We start from the raw sequence: 12,660 nt of genomic DNA, 5'->3' as shown, positions 1-12,660 counted from the left end.
TCTAGAAATGTGGCGGAAAACCCAAAGATATTCTGGTTCTATGTTAAGTAAACTAGAGGAAAGGCTCAGTAAGCGATGAGGAGGAGGAGGAGGTGGTGGAGGAGGAGGGGGACGGGGGGAGGAAAGGGACCCAACCCATCGGAGTAGGTAAAATCGTGGCAAATGTCCGACGTGGCAAATGTGCGCACACCGGCACGAACTACACTGAAGCCTCAAAGAAACTGGTATAGGCATACGTATTCAAATACAGAGATCTGTAAACAGGCAGATACGGCGCTGCGGTCGCCAACAGCTTTGTAAGACGAGAGTCTGGCACGGATGTTAGATCGGTTACTACTGCTGCAATGGCAGATTATCAAGATTTAAGTGAGTTTGAACGCGATGTTATAGTCGACGCACGAGCGATGGGACACAGCCGGCCGAAGTGGCCGTGCGGTTCTAGGCGCTGCAGTCTGGAACCGCGAGACCGCTACGGTCGCAGGTTCGAATCCCGCCTCGGGCATGGATGTGTGTGATGTCGTTAGGTTAGTTAGGTTTAAGTAGTTCTAAGTTCTAGGGGACTAATGACCTGAGAAGTTGAGTCCCATAGTGCTCAGAGCCATTGTTTTGATGGGACACAGCATCTCCTAGGTAGCGATGAAGTGAAGATTTTCCCATACGACCATTTCACAAGTGTACCGTGAATATCAGGAATCCGATAAAACATCAAATCTATGACATCGCTGCGGCCGGAAAAAGATCCTGCAAGAATGGGACAAACGACGACTGAAGAGAATCGTTCAGCATGACAGAAGGGCAACCTTTCCGCAAATTGATGCAGATTTCAGTGCTGGGCCATCAACAAGTGTCAGCGTGCGAACCATTGAACGAAACATCATCGACATGGGCTTTCGGAGCCGAAGGTGCACTCGTGTGCCCTTGATGACTGTAGGACACAAAGGTTTACAACTCGCCTGAGTCCATAAACATCGACATTGTACTGTTGATGAGTGGAAACGTGTTTCCTGGTCGGGCGAGCCTCGTTTCAAATTGTATCGAGCGGATGGACAGGTACGGGCGTGGAGACAACCTCATGAATCCATGGACCCTATATGGCAGCAGGGGACTGTTCAAGATGGTGGAGGCTTTGTAATGGTGTGAGGCGTGTGCAGTTGGAGTGATATGGGACCCCTGATACGTCTAGATACGATTCTGACTGGTGACACGTACTTCAGCATTCTGTCTGATCACCTGCATCCATTCACTTCCATTGTACGTTCCGATGGAGTTGGGCAATTCCAGCAGGACAATGCGACACCTTACACGTTCAGAACTGCTACAGAGTGGCTCCAGGAACACTCTTCTGAGTTTAAGCACTTCCGCTGGCCACCAAACTCCCCAGACATGAAAATTATTGAACATATCAGGGATGCCTTGCAACGAGCAGTTCAGAAAAGATCTCCACCTCATCGTACTCTTACGGATTTATGGGCAGCCCTGTAGGATTCACGGTGTCAATTCCCTCCAGCACTACTTCAGACATTAGTCGAGTCGATGCCACGTCGTGTTGCGGCATTTCTGTGTGCTCGCGAGGGCCCTACACGATATTAGGCAGGTGTACCGCTTTCTTTTGCTCTTCAGTGTAAAAAATTGGGAAAAATCTGGATCGATAGCAAGCCGCACTACGGGACATGTATTGAAAGTCCGACTGAAACTATCTTACTCTGAATAAGCGAAATTTCTCTCGCTAATACCGGTGCATTCAAAATCACTCATCCACACATCCAATCTATGCAGTAATTTTCCAAGAAAATGTGGGATAAAGAGAGAGGCTGCTGACATCAAGAAAAAAATATAAAGTTGCTCCAACTTATTCTTTTTTCAGGTAATTAATCAGATAACAGAAAAACATATAAGAGACATTTTAATAAGATAGCAAGAAATGATAATTGAGAGGAATGGAAAAGGGTGCTGTAACATATTCCTTTCAACATAGATGGAGTCTTTCACAAACACCAGAAAAAATTACAGTGAGATTTGGCAACGTTGGAGGCCAATGGTGCATGAGAGATAACATAATGACTAATCGATCATTGAGGTAGATCATTGTTAAGAAACGATCTTACATGCCAATGCTGCGATGCTTCGCTTTTAAAAAATATAATTTGTCGGTATCTTCATAGAAGTGTGAAACAACCCAACGCACTGGGTAATACAGAAACAAGCGAGATAACTGCAGCAGGTATACCCCTACTGCCAGCTACGTGAATAGCAAACCTTTATTTTAGAAGCATGAATTACAGTTTACCGCAAGCTTCTATCTTCATTCATACAGTAGATATACTCATGTGAAATCAGGTTAATCATTTTGAAGCACGCTGTGCGTGGATTCCAAGTAAAGCTGATTTTAAACAAAGTCTACTAAGAATCATGGAAAAATAATGCACTGGATGTACCTCAAAAACAGTAAGAATTGTATCCAAATTATAACACCTTTGATTTTTTTTTCTCAGGACTGGAAACAGAAACATGCGTTGTGTGAATGCGTGGCAGACATGGCAGCACTGTACGGCACGCAGAAATCTAGCGGCAGCGCCTAGAATGCGGACTGTTCTCAATACTTAAAATGGCGACGTTTCCATTACAAGAACAGCGAGGAATTATTCGTTTTGTCCATTTGGGTGGTATGATACCGATTTAAACCATCGCCAGTTGGATGAGACATGTGGTGATTGTGTCTAACGTGCAGTCGAGGGCGCAACAGTTCAAGGAAGGCAAATCAAAACAATCTGGGCCTCGTACCAGCCGGTCTGACAACATGATCGAGCGAGTGGAGGAAGTTATTTTGGAGGAACGCCGAATGAGTGTGGTCATTGGGGCTCAATTCGCCGGCCGAACTGGCCGAGCGGTTCTAGGCGCTTCAGCCTGGAACCCGCGACAGCTACGGTGGCAGGTTCGAATCCTGCCTCGGGCATGGATGTGTGTGATGTCGCTAGGTTAGTTAGGTTTAAGTAGTTCTACGTTCTAGGGGACTGATGACCTCAGATGTTAAGTCCCATAGTGCTCAGAGCCATTTGAACCATTTTTGGGCTCAATTCGAAGCGAGATTCGTCATTGAGATTCCAGGCAAAAGATGTGTCTAGAGACGCCCCTACAGCGGTGGGATACCAACACGACTGTCGCCTGCCATATGGCCCGACTACCAGGAGTACACCCCTTCGGTTGTCACCTGCGGCACTGTTACAGCACAGCGGTACGTTGACGACATTCTACGTCCCGTTGGTTGCTTTTCATGGCGGGCCATCCTGGGCTTACGTTTCAGCAGGGGTATGCCGCCCGCACAGGGCGTGCGTTTTCTACTGCTTGTCTTCATGCTCGCCAAACCCTACCTCCGTCAGCAAGATCGCCAGATTTCTCCCCAATTGTGAAAGTTTGGAGCACTAACGACAAAACCCTCCAATCAGCTCGGAATTTTGACGATGTAACGCGCCAGTTGACAACATCTGGCACGATATCCCTCATGAGTGTATCCAAGAAGTCAGTCAATCAATGCTAAGCTGAATAACTCCTTGCATATGGGCCAGAGATGGAGCAACTTCCTTAATCTGTCAAGCTGTTTCTCTTGAACAAACCATCCAGTTTTTCTTAAATTGCCGGCCGAAGTGGCCGTGCGGTTAAAGGCGCTGCAGTCTGGAACCGCAGGACCGCTACGGTCGCAGGTTCGAATCCTGCCTCGGGCATGGATGTTTGTGATGTCCTTAGGTTAGTTAGGTTTAACTAGTTCTAAGTTCTAGGGGACTAATGACCTCAGCAGTTGAGTCCCATAGTGCTCAGAGCCATTTGAACCATTTTTTCTTAAATTGTAGTAATTTGTTTCTCTGTACATGTACGCCCCATCTACCGATTTCTGCCCCATTCGGATAATTCTTTCGTGGTGCTTCGTTTTTTGTCTTAGTGTGCGTATAACTGAGCACCACAGAAGAACCTACAGCTATACAAAGTTATGTATATCTCAATTATGAAGTGTACATAGTTTAAATAAACTTATTAATGTGTTATCTTCTCGTAGATGTCTGATTCCATTAGCCACCTCTAGTACCCACACATCACAACGAATGTTTGAAATGTCCTGCAAGATGTTGAGAACTGGTCCGTGACTGACATTCGCTGTTTACACGATCGCCTCGATTATGGTACACCAGTCTTCCAGTGATCTTGAGATTTCAGGTTCTACACAGACAGATGTTATGTTACTTCGTTCGTTATTCAGACATGTTTGAGCATAATGGAAATCTCTGCGCCACCTAGCCACAGTCCATTTGTGGATGCACGGTTGCAGAATTCTTCCAGCAAATCAGCATGCATTACTGCAGGGCTGTTCCCCTTCAAATGCAGCAAATGAATTATCACACGATACCCCACATTGTCATTGGATTGCGATATTTTGTTTTGCTTTGTTTAGCGGCGTGCTGCGGTACTGTGCCGCACAGATTGCAATGTGTACCAGGATTGCAGACGTTTACTTGGAAGTAAATAAATACATAATTGCCCAAATTTATTTTTTCAGGGTGATAACTAAAGCATTTTAACTACCTCCCGCATCTTCAAGGCATTTAGCTGTAGTAATGGGGTTGTAAATAGCAGATGACAGCAACTGATAGATTTATACCAAATAAATTAACAAACGACCGAGCTGTTCCCCCTTGGTAAACAAAACGGGTCAGAACACCGTTGCAGAAACAACGAACAAAGCATTCCAGATTCTAACGAATACAAAATCTCCAAGACTGACAATCTTTAACAGAAGCTAGAAATCTATCACGGACTTAAATGCGAGATGCTTATAATAGTTTCTACGACGAAACTTTGTCTCGAAACTGGCAGAAAATCCAAACAGATCGGGTCTTATGTAAGGTATGCTAGCAGCAAGACACACTCAATGTCTTCTATGCGTGATAGCAATGGAAATACTATCGACGACAGTGCTGCCAAAGCAGAGTTACTAAACAAAACCTTCCGAATTTCCTTCAGCAAATTAGACGAAGTAAATATTCCAGAATTCGAATCAAGAACATCTGCCAACATGAGTAACTTAGAAGTGGATATCCTCGGCGTAGCGAAACAACTTAAATCACTTAATAACAGCAAGTCTTCCGGTCCAGGCTGTATACCAGCTAGGTTCCTTTCAGAGTATGCTGATGCATTAGCTCCATACTTAACAATCATATACAACCGCACTCTCGACGAAAGATCCGTACTCAAAGACTGGAAAGCTGCACAGGTCACACCAATATTCAAAAAAAGTAGTAGGAGTAATCCACTAAATTACAGGCCCATATCACTAACCTCTATACGCAGGAGGATTTTGGAACATATTATGTTCCAACATTATGAATTATCTCGAAGAGAACGGTCTGTTGACAAAAAAAAATGGTTCAAATGGCTCTCAGATCTATGGGACTTAACATCTGAGTTCATCAGTCCCCTAGAACTTAGAACTATTTAAACCTAACCAACCTAAGGACATCACACACATCCATGCCCGAGGCAGGATTCGAACCTGCGACCTTATCGGTCGCGCGGTTCAGACTGAAGCACCTAGAACCGCTGGGCCACATCGGCCGGCTGTTGACACACAGTCAACACAGATTTAGAAAACATCGTTCTTGTGAAACAACTGCCTCTTTACTCAGACGAAGTGTTGGTTGCTATTGACAAGAGATTTCAAATTGATTCCGTACTTCTAGATTTCCAGCACTCTTTTGACACTACCACATAAGCGGCTTGTGAAATTGCGTGCTTACGGAATATCGTCTCAGTTATGAGACTGTATGCGTGATTTCCTGTCAGAGAGGTCACAGCTCGTAATAATTGATGGAAAGTCGTCGAGTAAGACAGAAGTGATTCCTGGCGTTCCCCAAGGTAGGGTTACAGTCCCTCCACTGTTCCTTATGTACGAGTGCTGTTCAACAAGTAAGGTGACTTTTCAAATTGCTCGGGCAACGTACATTCGATTACCGATTATTTTATGTTGGTACACATGTCCCGAACATATGTTCACAATTTCAAGTGTACAGCATACTTCGTTTGTTTTTGAGAGATAGAAAGGTTGTTAGACGTGTTTTAGTGTGCTCGGCGATTTTCGATTATTATAAAAAATGGAGTAAAGAATTTGCATCAAATTTTGTGTGAAAAATGGAATCAAGTCCTCTAAAACACTTGAAATGTTGTCAGTGGCACACGGTGAGACTGCAATAAGTAAAAAATGTGTTTTCAAGTGGCACAAGCTCTTCCAAGGTGGGCAACAAGATCCCAATGTCGAACCTCGCTCTGGACGCCCCACCACATCAACAACAGATGATAACGTCGCAGCTGTGAAGAAAATTGTTTTGGAAAATCGTCGGATTACCGTACGAGAAGTTGCTGAGGATGTTGGCACATCGGTCGGCTCGTGTCACGCAATTTTTTCGGATGCTTTGGGCATGAGACGTGTGTCAGCGAAGTTTGTTCTAAAACTTCTCTATTGATCAAAAGAATCGTCACATGAGTATCGCTCAGGAGCTCTTGAATGATGTCATTGACGATCCTGATTTGCTCAAAAGGGTCGTAACTGGAGAAGAAACATGGGTTTATGGCTATGACGTCGAAACGGAAGCCCAATCGTCCCAAAGGCAGCATACTGGAGAGCCAAGATCGACATAAGCACGCCAAGTTCGATCAAATGTCAAAGTTCTGCTCACTGTTTTTTTTTTCAATTATCGTGGCGTAGTGCATCATGAACTTTTGCCTGAAGGTCGTACTGTCGTTATGCGCTGTTTGTGAGAAGCAATACGCAAAAAAACGTCCGGAATTGTGGGAAAACAATTCGTGGCTTGAATCATAACAATGCGCCTGCTCATTCATCGTTGTTTGTGAGAGGTTTTTGGCCAAAACCAACGCGACAACCATGCCTCAGCGACCATTTTCGAGGGATATGGCCCCCTGCGACTTTTTCCCGTTCCCAAAACTGAAGAGACCTATGACAGGACGAAGACTTTCAACGACTGAGGAAATAAAATCTGCATCGCTGGAAGTACTCAAGGCTGTACCAAAAAGCGCTTATGAGAAGTGCTTCGAGGTTGGAAGAATCGTTGGTACAAGAGTATTGTATCCGAGGGGATTACTTTGAAGGGAACAATATGAATATTGATGAAAAAATATTTTTTCAGAAAAATTTAAAGTCACACATCGCGTGTATAATGATTTAGGAGATAATCTGAGTAGCCGTCTTAGGTTGTTTGAAGATGATGCTGTGGTTTATCGCCTAGTAAACTCATCAGAAGATCAAAACAAATTGCAAAACGATTTAGAAACGATATCTGTATGGTGCAAAAATTGGCAATTGACCCTAAATAATGAAAAGCGTGAGGTCATCCACATGAGTGCTAAAAGTAATTCGTTAAACTTCGGTTACACGACAAATCAGTCAAATCTAAAGGCCGTAAATTCAACTAAATACATAGGAATTACAATTATGAACAACTTAAATTGGAAAGAACACATAGAAAATGTTGTGGGGAAGACAAACCACAAACTGCGTTTTATTGGCAAAACACTTAGAAAATGTAGCAGATTTACTAAAGAGATTGTTAACATCGAGTATAGCTTTAAGTGACAGGAAGTCGTTTCTGAAAGTATTTGTATGGAGCGTAGCCATGTATGGAGGTGAAACATGGACGATAAATAGTTTAGGCAAGAAGAGAATAGAAGCTTTCGAAATGTGGTGCTACAGAAGAATGCTGAAGATTAGATGGGTAGATCACATAACTAATGAGGAGGTATTGAATAGGATTGGGGAGAAGAGAAGTTTGTGGCACAACTTGACTAGAAGAAGGGATCGGTTGGTAGGACATATTCTGAGACATCGAGGGATCACCAATTTAGTATTGGAGGGCAGCGTGGAGGGTAAAAATCGTAGAGGGAGACCAAAAGATGAATACACGAAGCAGATTCAGAAGGATGTAGGCTGCAGTAGGTACTGGGAGATGAAGAAGCTTGCACAGGATAGAGTAGCATTGAGAGCTGCATCAAACCAGTCTCAGGACTGAAGACCACCACAACAACAACATTGAGAGATTGCCTACACTGCGCTTGTCCATCTTGTTTTGGAGTACTGTTGAGCGGTGTAGGATCCTTACCAGAGAGGATTAACGGAGTACATCGAAAAAGTTCAAAGAAGAGCAGCACGTTTTGTATTATTGCGAAATAGGAGAGAGAGTGTCACTGACTTGATACAGGATTTGGGGTGGACATCATTAAAACAAAACCGTTTTTTGTTAAGCGGAATTTTCTCACAGAATTTCAATCACCAGTCTTCTCCTCCGAATGCGAAAATATTTTGTTGACGCCGATCTACATAGGGGGAAACGGTCATCGTAATAAAATAAGGGAAATCAGAGCTCGCACGGAAAGATAAAGGTGTTGGTTTTTCCGCGCGCTATTCGGGAGTGGAATAATACAGAATTATTGTGAAGGTGGTTCGATGAACCCTCTGCCAGGCACTTTAGCGTGACTTGCATTGTACCCATAGATGTAGATGATAGGATAACTGTCCGACTGTGATGATCTCTTTTTGTCAGGAACGAGTACAGATATCAAATTGAAATTTATGTCAGATGTGAAGGTCTACGGTCCCTTAGCGGTATAAAAAATATAAGCTTCCAAGTCAATGCAATTAAAAAATGAGGCAGTTTTTTGTTACTCACAAAATCAATCATCAGAACGTATAGGCTGCTTCCCGCTGACCTAGAATCATTAAATTTAGCAAGAAGAAAACCTTCACAACGCAAGTAAAGGGAAAAAATTCGGAAAATTATATATCACAAAAAAACCTTTTTTGGCATTACATTTGTAATCTGTCAAAAATCTCTGGAACTACTGTAGGGTTTTAGATCTGGCTTTCAGTAATAGGTAGACTGATTCACAAGGAAGGTTTATGTATATAACTCACAAATATTTCGTGCTAATTGGCTCAGCTACAGTGAAATGAATTCACTTGGCACTGTGTAAACGGTGTCTTTTCCACCTAACGGTAAGTGGCGAAAAGGCCTCCCGATTATCCCACTGACAGTCTTTGCCTACGACACATACAGCATCTGTAACGTTTCAGAGCACAGTAAATGTTACGGCATGAAGTCAAGCGCCGGCAAGCCAGTCAGGAACGATAAATAAGAGAAGGCTGTGAGAAGTCAGCCAATCGCACGCTGACCGAACCTAGCAGCCCCTGTGTGAAGACATAGCGCCACGACCGACTGGTGACAGCCCAGTTCAATAACATATTCAAGATTAGCGAGTTTCATAGCAACGTCAACTCTAGTTACTTTGCTTTTACTCTCTGTGTATCACAGACTTGGGAATTGTCTATACTGACGAAGATTGCTTATTTGGTATGTCGCCCTTAGCTTGCGACAGATCTTTCTAATTGCAAAAGTTAAGTATGGTAATTTTTATTTTGTAATAAAACTCATTAATACGATTTGTTTCACGTTTGTCTGGCGAACCGAGTAAGCAGGCTTCCTAGACACCGCAGTAATTCAGGTAAATGATGCAGCACTGCACTTCCATTGTTTAACATGATATTCCGATATCCCATCAAATTTCCATTGAAGCGTTGCATAGAACAATACGATATTCGTCTAACAGCGATAGCCCTATGGCGGACTGCACTGTTTTCTTCTCCGGAGATTTCCGTCAAATCTTACCAGTAATCGCAACAGGGACGAGAGCAGTCGAAGTCAACGCATCAGCAAATGCCAGTTTGTATAGCACGTTAATATAAGACCAAAATTAATAAAATAAATGAAAAATTACAATTGCCAACAAGACATTAACTAAAAATTTTAATTTAAAATAAAAAAAATCTGGAAAGTCTTGGAACTCCCGGGACCGATATCTGGCGAGTATCGATATCGATTACAGACAACATTCGTCGAGATGCTCGATTGCCGGTATGGATGAATATATAATTATAATCAAGTTTGTATGGAACCCTCGGTGCGCGAGTCCGACTTGGACTTATCCGGATTTCCGGATTTTTTATTCTATATTTCCACAGACTTGAGTGACGGAAGTTGACTAACACGAAATAAACACTTAAGGTCATTCTCCTGTTCGCAGACAGCTTTCTGTGGCACTGAGAGAACTTTCACTCCGCTGCAAATTTTGTCCTTCGCATGACGCACATTGTCCTTGCATTGCCTTCCCTACAGCAACGTTCAGGCGTTACGTGCTATCGCTTCGACAGATGTTTGGACTGCCGAGTGGTTGCTCATTTAGTGTGCCTTTTGATTCAGTTCCACAAAGAGAAATATTCTGCGGTGTGTCTGTGGGCTGCTGCAATACGGACAAATGCCATACTGCTATCTGGTATCGCCCAGCTACGCAATGCCGATATAAAGTCACTGAAACTGTGTTAGAAGGAGCTGAATTATAATTCCGTTTGGCTATCCCGATTTCCCTAAATCACCACAGACAAATGCCATTAACATTCCTTAAAACCGCAACGGCGCTATCTTCCGTCATCCTCAGCGAACTACAGCGCACCTCTTGTTATTTCATCGTTGACGACATGTTAAAATCTACACTGCCTTTCTTCTTGTTGCAGCGTTTACAGTTCTCTACCCAAGGTTAAGAAAAGACATGATTTAAGCCTTTCGGTATTTTCAGCTGCTGTTTTGGCTTTGTGCAGGTAGTATTTGCAAAAACATGTCGAGGTTGATCTCGTTTTGAGGTACGGTGTGTGCTTACCGCATCCCTTCAGTTGTGCCACGTCGTACATCTGTCAAACCATTTGAGCGCTAGGGGTTCGTTCTATGATGCATAAGCGTCATAATCCATTATTCAAAATGACATTCACAATCGCATTATTTATTTTGCCGCCAACCAGTTTCAACCCGGTTTCAGTTACTAACCGTGCACAGGCAGGGTGACAACTCCAGCGAGCGACCAAATGGTATAAATTGTCCTGAAGATGACCCCATCGCAGGTTGAAACCTGTTGGGTCTGAGCACTATAGGACTTAACTTCTGAGGTCATCAGTCCCCTAGAACTTAGAACTACTTAAACCTAACTAACCCAAGGACATCACACACATCCATGCCCGAGGCAGCATTCGAACCTGCGACCGTAGCGGTCGCGCGGTTCCGGACTGAAGCGCCTAGAACCGCTCGGCCACTCCGGCCGGCGAAACCGGTTGGCGGCAAAATAAATAATGTGATTGTGACTGTCACTTTGAATAATTGATTATAAGTAAATTAATCGCTGTTTATCTCCATACAACTATGTTGTCTAAAAAAAAATTTAAGCGTCATTCATTCTTACGACTACCCGGAAATATACGATTGCACAACATTGCCTAGGTATTGTCCATCAGGTGGAATACAGTAACATAGAGATCCTGCGTGCACTTCCACTTACTGAGATTGCGTTATTACGAAAGCTGTTGAGATTAAATTACTAACAGATCCTATAGCGGCAGGAGGTTTTTGTTTCAATTCTGTTTGGATTGCTGTTCTCTCCCAGGTGAAATAAGAAGGGGACAGAGCTTTACTGTCAATAATGTCAGACGGTAATCATACTTGGTTGCGTTGTAGCGAAAGTTCAGTTGTTTGCTTTGTGTATTGTCTTTCTGTACGTCTTTTGATATCCTGTCTGGGTTAGCGCCGCGTTTAAATTGCCAGTCAAGCAAGACTCTTCTTTTTTTGTGCCTTGAAAATGAAGGGGTATTCACCCGTCGAAATATCTGTCATTTTCGAGACGTCACCCTGCAGCATTCCTGTAAAGTATTTAAACAGACAGTGCCTAAGAAGAAGTTACAAGTTTCACAGTGGAAGTGTTTTTTTTTTTTTTAAATCAGCAGAGAATTCTGAATGTATTGAGCGCAGATGTGATGTGTGACCAGAAATAAGTAAATACAAAGGGCGTTGAAGAAGTTTTGCAGAGTAGTTTCTAATGTTTTTATTTTTTGCAGAAGGAGAATGAAACTTTTTGTGAACATACTTGGAACATTTAGTTATACATTAAGCCTACACAATGTAGCCTCCATCGGCCTTGACGCATCTGGTCCAACGTTCTTTACCTGATGTAAATGCCGGCCGCTGTGGCCGAGCGGTTCTAGGCGCTTCAGTCTGGAACCGCGCTACAGCTATGGTCGCAGGTTCGAATCCTGCCTCGGGCATGGACGTGTGTCATGTCCTTAGGTTAGTTAGGTTTAAGTAGTTCTAAGTCTCTTGGACTGATGACCTCATATGTTAAGTCCCTTTGTGCTTAGAGCCGTTTGAACCATTTGAACCTGATGTAAATGCACTTTGGGGTCTATCTCACTATCAAATGTTTTACCGTGCAGGTTGGCCTTCAGACGACCAAAGAGGTAAAAATCAGTCCGGACTGTAGGGAGGATGAGGAACAATTTTCCAATCCATTTTCCTGATTTTCTCCTACATCATACTGACTGTATGAGGTTTGGCATTATCATGGTGTCGTCTGATGAGCTGACTCTGAAGCTGTGGTCTTTGGGTCTTGATGGCACGCCGCAGCTTACCCAATGACAAACAGTAACGGCCCCAGTTTATTGTGGAGCCAGATTCCAAAATGTCGATGAAAATGACATCACACTGAGCCCAGAAGAAGAAGGCCATCACCTCT

This window comes from Schistocerca serialis, chromosome 1 (assembly GCF_023864345.2).
Source record: "Schistocerca serialis cubense isolate TAMUIC-IGC-003099 chromosome 1, iqSchSeri2.2, whole genome shotgun sequence".
Classification (NCBI taxonomy): domain Eukaryota; kingdom Metazoa; phylum Arthropoda; class Insecta; order Orthoptera; family Acrididae; genus Schistocerca; species Schistocerca serialis.
The sequence above is the reverse complement of the archived record's forward strand: the minus strand, read 5'-3'. Positions refer to the sequence as shown.